We start from the raw sequence: 11,336 nt of genomic DNA, 5'->3' as shown, positions 1-11,336 counted from the left end.
GACATACATACCCAGTTTCCTAAAGCGGAAACATCAAGAGTAACTAGTATAATTTGGCAAGCCAAATTGACCTTAGTTATCTAAAAATATATCATCCCAACCACATAAGGGCTAAGTCAAATAAAAAAAGGCAATGGCACTATTGATAATCTGTATAATACATTGGCATGAAAACACTGGAGACAAGGCAATAAACTTGGTTGGGAAAGAGTTAATGCAGATCAGCACTAGGATGATAGAATTGGAAATCAAAGAGAAAGAACAGATGGGAAAGAGTTTACAGAATGAAAATCTGTGGGATTTAGGAATTAATTGGTTGTGGAGAAGAGGGAGTGGTAAACAATTACTCTGAGGTTTCAAATCTAGTTGACTTAACAAATTGTGATGTTATCTCTCTATATAAAGTACTTAGCCATGTTTCTCTGAGATTCAGCTTATCATGATTTTATTATGTTTCCCCAGATTCAGCTGAGTTGGGTTTTCACTCAATCAATCCAATCAATAAACAACCAGTGATGACATGGAAACAATATAAGTCTGAACCTTGGAAAGATATATCTGAATATTCTACACATGAATAACCTGTGTGTGTGTGTGTGAGAGAGAGGGAGGGAGATAGAGAGTGCAAAATGTGCAGAAGAGCAATAATAATAAGCACGTGCCCAGCCATTAATCTGTGCTAAGCATTGTTCTTAATGTGACTTTTTATGCATGAACTCATTCAAACCTCAAACAAAAATCATAATTAGGTACTATTATTATCTTGATTTTTACAAATGAGGAAACTGTGGCTTGGAGATTTCATTTTCCCTAGGGCCAGAGAACCAGTATGTGGAGACACAAAGACTCATTTCAAGTCATTCTGATTCCAAGGCCTACAATAAGTCCTTATAATATCCTTCACTTTCCCAACCCAGTGTAGTTGGGGAGAATGGCTATGTAGACCTCCAAATCTGGGGTCCTTTGGCAACAAAGACGTGGCGGGGCTTAGAAGCAAGGAGAAGCTCACTTGTGGGAGAAGCCCTGCCACTCAGATTTCCTGAAGCATAGGATGAAAATTGCTAGTGCTCGAAGAGGCAAAGTGGGTTTAATCCATGATCCATGGCTGGAACAACTCAACACTCCATGAAAGCCTGGATACAGAACTGAATTGGGTGGGATTAGGAGATTTAACCACTAAAAAGACTGAGTTCCCTAATTAGAAGGACAATGCTAGGTTATGGAGCCTGTGTTCTAAAATGATTCTAAAACATTCCTCTCACCTTTAAATCCCCCTCAGGATAAACTCATAAGACTTCATCTGCGTTCAAGAATATATGAGAGAAGTATATAATAAATTATAGGAGTGTAATGTACAGCATGGTGCTAAACTAATAATACTATATTGCATACTTGCAAGTTGCTAAGAGGGTAGATCTTAAGAGTTTTCATCACCAGAAAAAAAATTGAAACTATGTATGGTGACAGATGCTAACTAGACTTGTTGCGATAATCATTTTGCAATATATATAAATATCAAATGTTGTACACCTGAAACTAATATAAGGTGACATATCAATCATACCTCAGTAAATAAATATATAATGGGAAAAATTCAGGCCCAGACAGACTAAGCAATCTAGACATAATGATGAACTCTGTAGACTTGCCACACTGCACAGACTGATAGGCTTCAAATACAGATCACTATAGACCTTTTCAGAACCATAACAAATAGACTAACATGAATATTATTTTACCACCTAATATTCTTTATCTTCTTCTTCCTCAGGAATCTGTCTCCACATTCTGTTTTGACAACTTGTGTAATTCAAGGGAAAATGACTTCATCCAAAACCCAGAGGTTAACCCTGATAAAGAACAATAATCAGAGCAATTCTGCCCACTTTGGTGGTGACAAATTAGGAATGGACTCATATCTTAATAGGTTGAATGAGACAAAAGGTTTTCTGGATGTTTTTAGAAAGGTTCATAATAGTTTATTGTTGTTTTTTTTCCCCCACAAGTAATTCATTCCCACTTTCTGTAAATGAAGAGTTCTTACCCCAGTTGCTCTTGGCACTCAGTATTATGATCAGAAGTCAATCAGCCACAAAAAGAAGGTAGTATTCAAGATGGCAGTTTGGAGAGACAAAGAGCAAAGACTTCTAGAATATTTTTCAATGGCTAGATCCACTGATCCTGATACTTGTCCTAACTTTGGGTACACATTTATGTGAAATAATTGTTCTTATTATTTAAGCCAGTGTGAAGCAAAGTACATGTTTCTTACAGAGAAATGTATTCTATTGATATGTTGACAGTTTGGTTAAACTGAGCAGTTCCGATATATGCCTGTTTGGTTTTATAGGTCATTTGACACCTTGATCCCTCTAGAAAGAATAATACTCTGGATATACTGACTGCTGTGTCTGGACCCACAAACACAGACATACTGATTGTCTTAGTCACACTAATTATGATAGTCACACAGGTCCAGTACCTAAAAGTCCCTGTGCATCTGCCCAGCTTATGTCTCAAGAAATCTTTCAGTCATGTGCAAACAGGAAAGTATCTACCCTCCCTAGGTTCTTTTATGCTACTGCATTTAGCTGGGTGGTGGACTGGAGGCCTGGCTCAGCTAGGACAGCGGGGCTCTCTCTCTCCAAGTGGTCCCTTCATTTCAAACACTTTCATGGTGCTGTGGCCACCAACGGGAAATCACCTAACAGTGTTAACATAGCAGCTGCAAGATTGCTTAAGGCCTACCTTTCCTAGTCTCATGATATCACTTCTCCTACATTCTATTGGTCAAGCAAATCACAGGCCAGTCCAAACTCAAGGAGAGTAGAAATAAACCTACATTTATTTTTTTCCCCTGGAAATTAAACTATACATTATCTAGCAAAGGCTCTGAGAATGGATACTTGAATAAAAGGAATCTGTCACCTGAGTTAACACATGATTATCACTACCTGATAGACAGGTTTAGCGATGCTATTTAAGAGCAACAATTTATGCATAGTACTTTATTTTTTTTTTAAAGATTTTATTTATTTATTTGAGGGAGAGAGAATGAGAGACAGAGAGCATGAGAGGGAGGAGGGTCAGAGGGAGAAGCAGACTCCTCGCCGAGCAGGGAGCCCGATGCGGGACTCAATCCCGGGACTCCAGGATCATGACCTGAGCCGAAGGCAGTCGCTTAACCAACTGAGCCACCCAGGCGCCCTATGCATAGTACTTCAAATAGGTTTTTCTAATGACTTTTAAATTGTTTTTCATTAGTCTCTTGATTTAAAGATGGGAGAGGGCAATTGGGGACAAGCTGATGAAGGAAGTTAACCCTCAGTTCCACTCAACCTTCTCACTTCATTTTTTTTTTTTTTTTTAAGATTTATTAGAGAGCACTAGGAGAAACAGGCTCTCTGCTGAGCAGGGAGCCCAATCAGAGCTTGATCCCTGGACTCCGAGATTATGACCTGGGCGGAAGGCAGATGCCTAACTGAGTGAGCCACACAGGTGTTCCAACCCTCTCACTTCCTACTCAACCATAGTAGCCTAACTTTATCTGTCTTACATATTGAGTTTCTGGACAATATTTTATTAGAAAAGTAATTCTATTGTTAAAAAATATTTTAATGAACTTTACATATTTTTTATATTATTTTGTATAGTTTATCACATTTTAGCAATTTGGGATTCATAGTCTTATATTAAAAAAAAAAGCAAACCTGTAGTTCAAATTTCTCATATTCAAGTTTAGCTCATGTTTCAGGATGGTATTTTGTACAAAGGTATGAGTCTGCCTGACTATACACAGAAAAATTTAGGATTATTAAGTTATCTACTATAACAATATCAGATTATATGCCCATTGCTTATCTAGTACCAGCATTACAATTTGACATTGTTCTTGAGTTTGAGTAAGAGTAACAACATTTTCAGTACAGTAAGGAAATTTTACTTTTTTTTTTTAAAGATTTTATTTATTTATTTGACAGAGAGCAGGTAAGAGAGCAAGAGAAAGCACAAGCAGGGGGGCCAGCAGAGGGAGAGGGAGAAGCAGTCTCCCCACTGAGCAGGGAGCCCGAAGATGTGGGGCTTGATCCCAGGACCCTGGGATCATGACCTGAGCAGAAGGCAGATGGTTAGCCAACTGAGCCACCCAGGCGCCCCAGTAAGGAAATTTTAAATTTGCTATCTTAAAATATTGAGCTTCCCCATTGATAAGTTAAATCTAAAATTATTTTGTTTACCACATTATGTGATAAGATGTTGTTCTTTTTTTGAATTATTTAGTACATATTTTAGGGAATTCTATGGCCTCTAACTGTTCTCCCAAGATGGTCAAAACAAAGCACAATTTGGTTTACTAAGAACAGAATTAATACGTTAGTAAGACAGTGATTTTTTGTTTGTTTGTTTGTTATGTGAAACATAAAGCAAAAGAAAAACAGATATATTTGGAAATTTCATATATGACAAGACTGAAGAAATTACACTCCTTCACTAGATTCATCCTCTTCTTTCTTAAGAGTTAGACTTTGGATAATGTGCTTCTCTGTTCCATAAAAGAAATTTCCACTGAAAGTAGAAAAAGAATAACCCCTGCCTTTCATTATGACCCATCATATCATACTCTGTACATTTTGAGTAGACAGATGAGGTGAAATTTCTACTTTTCTTTCTTATTGTAATAAGTCAACTTTAAGATCACCTATATTCTTAGACAAAGGTTTAGTAATTTCCAGTGCTGAAACCTTTAATCATTCATGGTGCCTGTAACAAAAAGATAGAACTTATTTCAAAAATAGCAATCTTGTCACTTGGGCTGAAGAAAGAAATCCACAATGTTAATAGATCACAGTGACAGTTTTTGTGGTCAGAAATAGGACAGAGGCAAAAAGATAAAGTACTGTTTCCATTTATCTTTCTCAGTTGTATGGACAGGTAGAGGAAGAGAGAATCTGAACATGCAGATATTTCACACTGGTTAAGAACAAAACAAAACAAAAAGAGTATTCGATTTTATCCAGTAGTTTAAATTTTATGTTGACAGATAATGGAACTATTTTTTTTGTCAGCTCTAAAGATTTAGTCACTCATCTAATCGTTTTATCATTTGCTTATTTATTCTTCAAAAAGTATTTATTGAACACTTGTATTGTTTCATATACTGTGCTAGTCAATGTTGTTCTAAGAATGAAAAAGATGATACTAGCTATCAAAATAAAGTACCTGAACCATATCAACAAACAAAACATTAAAGATAAAATTCAGGAACGAATTTTAGCCAAAACAAATTTATCTAAATATGTGGTGATCATTGCTGACAAAGTCCATACATATATTCTGCAAAACTAATAGAAATTTTTACATATTCTACTCAATTAAACATTAGAGTATTGAAATCTTCTAGGGGAAAACTATACAAAATCAAATTCATTAAGAAATAAAAAAGGAAAATATTCAAACTAAAGTAGTGCTTTATTAAAGACTATTAAATATAATGAAATATTTCATAACTAGTTGTTACTGCCGTGATGTCTTACAAGGGATAAAATATATTGTATTATATTTTAAGAATCTTTAGTCTTTAGTGAATTTCCCTAATGCCATTAAATGTTGAAGACATTTTAAATTTTAGAAAAGTTTATTCAATCATGATTTATAAGACTGTCTATCTTGAAGTGAGCCTATTAAACCAAGATTTATTGTGAACTTTACATACAAATATACCAGATCTTATTCAAATATACATTAACCTTTCATACTATAATCGGTCTGTATGAATGGTTTTGGGTTATCTCAAATCTCATTTAGAAAATAAAATTGAACTTTTTTCTCTTGAGATGTAAAGCTATGCTTCTTATGAATGGTGTTTCTCCAAGGCAGCAATAATAACGTTTATATAAATTTCTCAAATTTCTTGAAGGATGAAAACAGAAGAAAAAATCCAGTTTAAGATTTATTATGTATTCACTATATGACATGCACTATACTAATAAGGTAAGTGAGTTTTGTTGTTTTTACTTTTATAGATGAGAAATTGAATTTTTAAAGATTAAGATTTCAATCTGATGCTGTATCCCGACTCCAAAGACACGCTTTTTGACCTTAAAACATGTAGTTTTCAATGGCCTACTGCTTCATTGCCATTTTATTGATGTTAATGTGGAGCCTTCAACACAGATTTCTACAAAGCACACTGATAGAAATCACAGGAGAATTAAAGCCCAGGTCCTCCACCTTTGAGCCCAGTGCACTTTCACTATAACTTAAAGCTTTTCTTTTTTATTTTTTTTTAAGATTTAATTATTTATTTTAGAGAGAGGAGGGTGTGAGGAGCAGAGTGAGAGGGAGAGAGAATCTTAAGCAGACTCTGCTCTGAGTGCAGAGCCCAATGTAAGCTTGATCTCAGACCTGAGATCACCACCTGAGCTGAAACCAAGAGTTGGTTACTTAACTGAATGCACCACCCAGGTGCCCCTCAAAGCTTTTCTTATTAGGACAAAAATTAAAAACATTATACCAAATAATCATAAGAAAAGTTGTTAATTTTCTGAAAAGGACTATCTTGAAGAAAAACACGTATTTCCATATGTTGTGATCATCCTCAGATTCTATAAATATTATTTTATTAGTTTGGCAAATTTAAGACATTTACATAAGAAACTTAAGAATTTAATTCTGTTTTACTGAATTAGTTTCTAAATACCTCTCTAGTCATTAAAAGAAGATTCACATGTAGGTCAGGACCGTAAAACTATTAAGCAGATTCTCACAGAATCTATTTCAGGATGAGTGGCTCATGTAGCATCTACTCTTCATTGTGTCTATTGATAATTAAACCAGTGGATAGAGAGAGAAGAGGGGGAAATGAAGGAAAATGGCCCCCTAGTATAAAACATTACAAAGATTAAACTACCAAGCTTTTCTCTCTGGCACCTTAGGATGTATGAATACCACTTTATTTTTCAACAAAAAGATGCACACAATACTCTCAAAGATTTATAGAGCATGTGGGAATAACACATGATAAATCTGAAGTAAAAATAATCAGTTGTATAAAGCAACTTCTGCAAAAACAAAAAAATACATGTTCACATGCATTTGTTTATTAAAACTGATTTAGAAATAATTAATGGAAGGCTTAATGTATTTATCTTCCTAAAATTGATTCTTATTTATTAAGGAACATAATTTTTTTCTAACATGATGATCATTACTGAAAGGTTTCTAAAACAGTAAGGTTCTGTTATAAAAATATATTCCCTATGGTAGAATGATTTATATGGGGAAACCACTATGAAATCAACCTCACCATTGTTGGTACTTTCAAAGGATGCCTTTTGTTGATTAATCTGCAGAATGAAAATAAGCTATTAATTTTAATGTTCACATGGTTTCAGAATTCTCTCTTATAGAAAATATATTTTCATTAAATTAGGTTCTGTTTAATTTTTATTCTTTTTTTTATGGTAGTTTTATGGTTTTATTAACACAAATAGGACGTGCACAACAAGCTGTCTATTCATTTTCTTTGCTGCGCAGGCTGCCTGGCGTTGGGACTGGTGACTCTGATTGCCAGTTGAGCTGCTCTTTCCACAATAGCTTTGCAGTTCTAGGATGAGACACTGTGAGCAATCTCTGCACAGTAAGATTTTTGCACATCAGCAGCACTTCAAGCTCCTTGACGTTGTGGACTAGGAACTTCTGGAAGCCACTGGGCAACATGTGCTTTGTTTTCCTGTTGCTCCCATAACCAATGTTGGGCATCAAGATCTGGCCCTTGAATCTTGTGCGCACCCTATTGTCAATGCCTCTGGGTTTCTGCCATTTGCACTTAATTTTGACATAGGGGTCTAACTCATGCCGGATGAACTTCTTGGTCCTCTTTTTAACCATCTTGGGCTTCACCAGAGGTCTGAGGGCAGCCATGATGCCCAGTAACAGATGGCTGCCACCTCTGCAGGAAGCGCCGAGGAAGAGAGGGGAAGGAAGTGTTTAATTTTCATTCTTATTCTATATTTTGTTGAAAGATATATTTCCAGATAATATGTGGATTTTCATTAACGTCTGTATGAACTATATGTAGAGATACAGTGGTTATCATGGCACAAATTCCACATGTAAGAAATGTCAAAGCATTATATGCTATTGAAAAAAACAAAGTACCTATGAGTTATCATACCCCCTATAGGAAGTAGTTATTAGTATTTTTCATATCTTGAAGTTGCTTAAGAATCTGAAGAAAGACATACCCACAGCCACCCGTGTCCAAATTTTGTATGCTAAAATCTTTTATTCAATGTCAAGGAAACCATAAACATTTGAGTCCACTTTGGCATAGATCAATATAATTTATAGTCTATACAGTAAAAACTAATATTCATGATAGATTAATTGAGGATTCAATAAACTTTGATCAGATATTGACCTATAATGGAAAAAAAAAAAGAAATGGTATATTAATCCCAAAAGTTAAATTAAATAAAATTCCATGGATTAAAGAGTAAAATAGCATTTTTTTAAAGATTTTATTTATTTATTTGACAGAGAGATAGAGAGCACATATAGGCAGAGCGGCAGGCAGAGGGAGAGGGAGAAGCAGGCTTCCCGCCGAGCAGGGAGCTCAATGCGGGGCTCAATCCCAGGACCCCGGGATCATGACCCGAGCGAAGGCAGACACCTAACCAACTGACCCACCCAGGTGCCCCTAAAATAGCATTTTAAAAATAGAATGCATGCTATATTTATAGGACTTCTACCTGTTGTAAGATTATTTTTCCTCTTTTTTTTTCAAATATTTTATTTATTTATTTGACAGAGAGAGAGAGCACAAGCAGGGGGAGTGGCAGGAAGAGGGAGACGGAGAAGCAGGCTCCCTGCTGAGCAGGGATCCTGATGCTGGACGCAATCCCAAGACCCTGGGATCATGACCTGAGCCAAAGGCAGACGCTTAATCAACTGAGCCACCCAGGCACCCTATTTATCATCTTTTAAAAATTAGTTTTATTGAAGTACAATTGACATGCAACAAAACACTTGCAATTGGATCAGTTTTGCCAAATCCATAGATTTGTGTAAGCAGCACTATAACCAATATACAGAACATTTCTATCACCCCAAAAACATTCCTCATGATATTTTTAGTCAATCTAGCCTGCACTTATTCCCAGATCCAGTAGCCACTAATCTGCTTTCAGTCACTACAGGTTAGTTTTGCCTTTTCTAGAATTTCACATAAATGGATGCTTTGTACTCTTTTGTGCCTGGCTTCTTTCAGTCAGCATGTTTTTGAAGTGTGTTCATATTATTTTACATATTAGTAATTTATACTCTTTCTAAACATAAGTTACTTTTTTTTTTTGAAGATTTTATTTATTTATTTGACAGAGAGACACAGTGAGAGCAGGAACACAAGCAGGGGGAGTGGGAGAAGGAGAAGCAGGCTTCCCGCTGAGCAGGGAGCCCGATGCGGGGCCCGATCCCAGGACCCCGGGATCATGACCCGAGCCGAAGGCAGACACTTAATGACTGAGCCACCCAGGCGCCCCTAAACATAAGTTACTTTTTAAAGTAGCATAAAAACAATAGATTTAACTAGATATATAGTAAATGTATTTTTATGTCAGAAAGAATTAATATAGGGGCACCTGGATGGCTCAGATGGTTAAGTGTCTGCCTTCGGCTCAGGTCATGATCTCCAGGTCTGGGATCAAGCCCAACATCAAGCCCCACATCGGGCTACCAGCTCAGTGGGGAGACTGCTTCTCCCTCTCCCACTGCCTCTCCCCCTGCTTGTGCTCTCTCTGTCTCTGTCTCAAATAAATAAATAAAATCTTAAAAAAAAGAAGTTAATATAAATTAAAAGACACAAGGAAAAGTGAATAAATATGTCCTATAAGTGAAACAAAATATTGTATCTTTGGTATATATAAATTAATTAGGGAATATTTACTACTACATTAATAAAATATAAAGGAAATTCATAGAAAACCAGCAGAAAATAAAAAAAAACTGACAAAATATCTAAGTTCGTTAATAAAAAAAGGTGTGTTAACAAAATAAGAAGATACCTATTTTTCTCACTGTAAAATTATTATGAAAAACAATATGATCATAATAAATATCCTCAGAATGCAGTGACATAGCCACCTTCATATACTATGTGTAGCAATTTCTACAAATTTGTAATTGAAAGATTCCTAAAAAAAGAAATTTCTAAGCCCAGAGAGTTTCACTGGAGAATTCTACCAATTATTTAATGAAGAGTTCTACATAATCTTTTCTCAAAAATAGAAAAGGAGTCTAAAATGAATCTCTTGCAGACAGGATATCCAAGAGTCTTGTTTTTTTGTCCAATCTGATATCCTGTGTCTTTTGATTGGGGCATTTAGCCCATTTACATTCAGGGTAACTATTGAAAGATATGAATTTAGTGCCATTGTATTGCCTGTAAGGTTACTGTTACCATCAAAAAGGAGAATTATAGACCAATATCCTTGATGAACATGGATGCAAAAATTCTCACCAAAATACTAGCCAATAGGATCCAACAGTACATTAAAAAGATTGTTCACCACAACCAAGTGGGATTTATCCCTGGGCTGCAAGGTTGGTTCAACATTCACAAATCAATCAATGTGATACAATACATTAATAAAAGAAAGAACAAGAAACATATGATCCTCTCAGTAGATGCAGAAAAAGCATTTGACAAAGTACAGCATCCTTTCTTGATCGAAAGTCTTCAGAGTATAGGGATAGAGGGTACATACCTCAATATCATAAAAACCATCTATAAAAAACCCACAGTGAGTATCATTCTCAATGGGGAAAAACTGAGAGCTTTTCCCCTAACATCAGGAACACGGCAGGGATGTCCACTATCACCACTGCTATTCAACATAGTATTAGAAGTCCTAGCCACAGCAATCAGACAACAAAAAGAAAAGAAAAGGCATCCAAATCGGTAAAGAAGAAGTCAAACTCTCACTCTTTGCAGATGATATGATACTTTATGTGGAAAACCCCAAAGACTCCACCCCAAAACTGCTAGAACTCATACAGGAATTCAGTAAAGTGGCAGGTTATAAAATCAATGCAGAGAATCAGTGGCATTCCTATACACCAACAAGAAGACAGAAGAAAGAGAAATTAAGGAGTCGATCCCATTTACAATTGCACCCAAAACCATAAGATACCTAGGAATAAATTGAACAAAGGAAGCAAACAATCTGTACTCAGAAAACTATAAAATGCTCATGAAAGGAATTGAGGAAGACACAAAGAAATGGAAAAATGTTTCATGCTCATGGATTGGAAGAACAAATATTGTGAAGATGTCAATG

At 35.7% G+C, this 11,336-nt stretch overlaps 1 pseudogene; it reads right to left on the bottom strand.

Moving 5' to 3' along the window:
- Positions 1-7,513: 7,513 nt before the first annotated feature.
- On the bottom strand, positions 7,514-7,974 carry LOC102748003 (large ribosomal subunit protein eL32 pseudogene; annotated as a pseudogene).
- Between the last annotated feature and the right edge of the window lie 3,362 nt (positions 7,975-11,336).

This window comes from Leptonychotes weddellii, chromosome 8 (assembly GCF_054177405.1).
Source record: "Leptonychotes weddellii isolate Sample4059 chromosome 8, ASM5417740v2, whole genome shotgun sequence".
Classification (NCBI taxonomy): Eukaryota; Metazoa; Chordata; class Mammalia; order Carnivora; family Phocidae; genus Leptonychotes; species Leptonychotes weddellii.
Note: the sequence above shows the minus strand (reverse complement) of the source record. Positions and strands in the feature narration are given on the sequence as shown.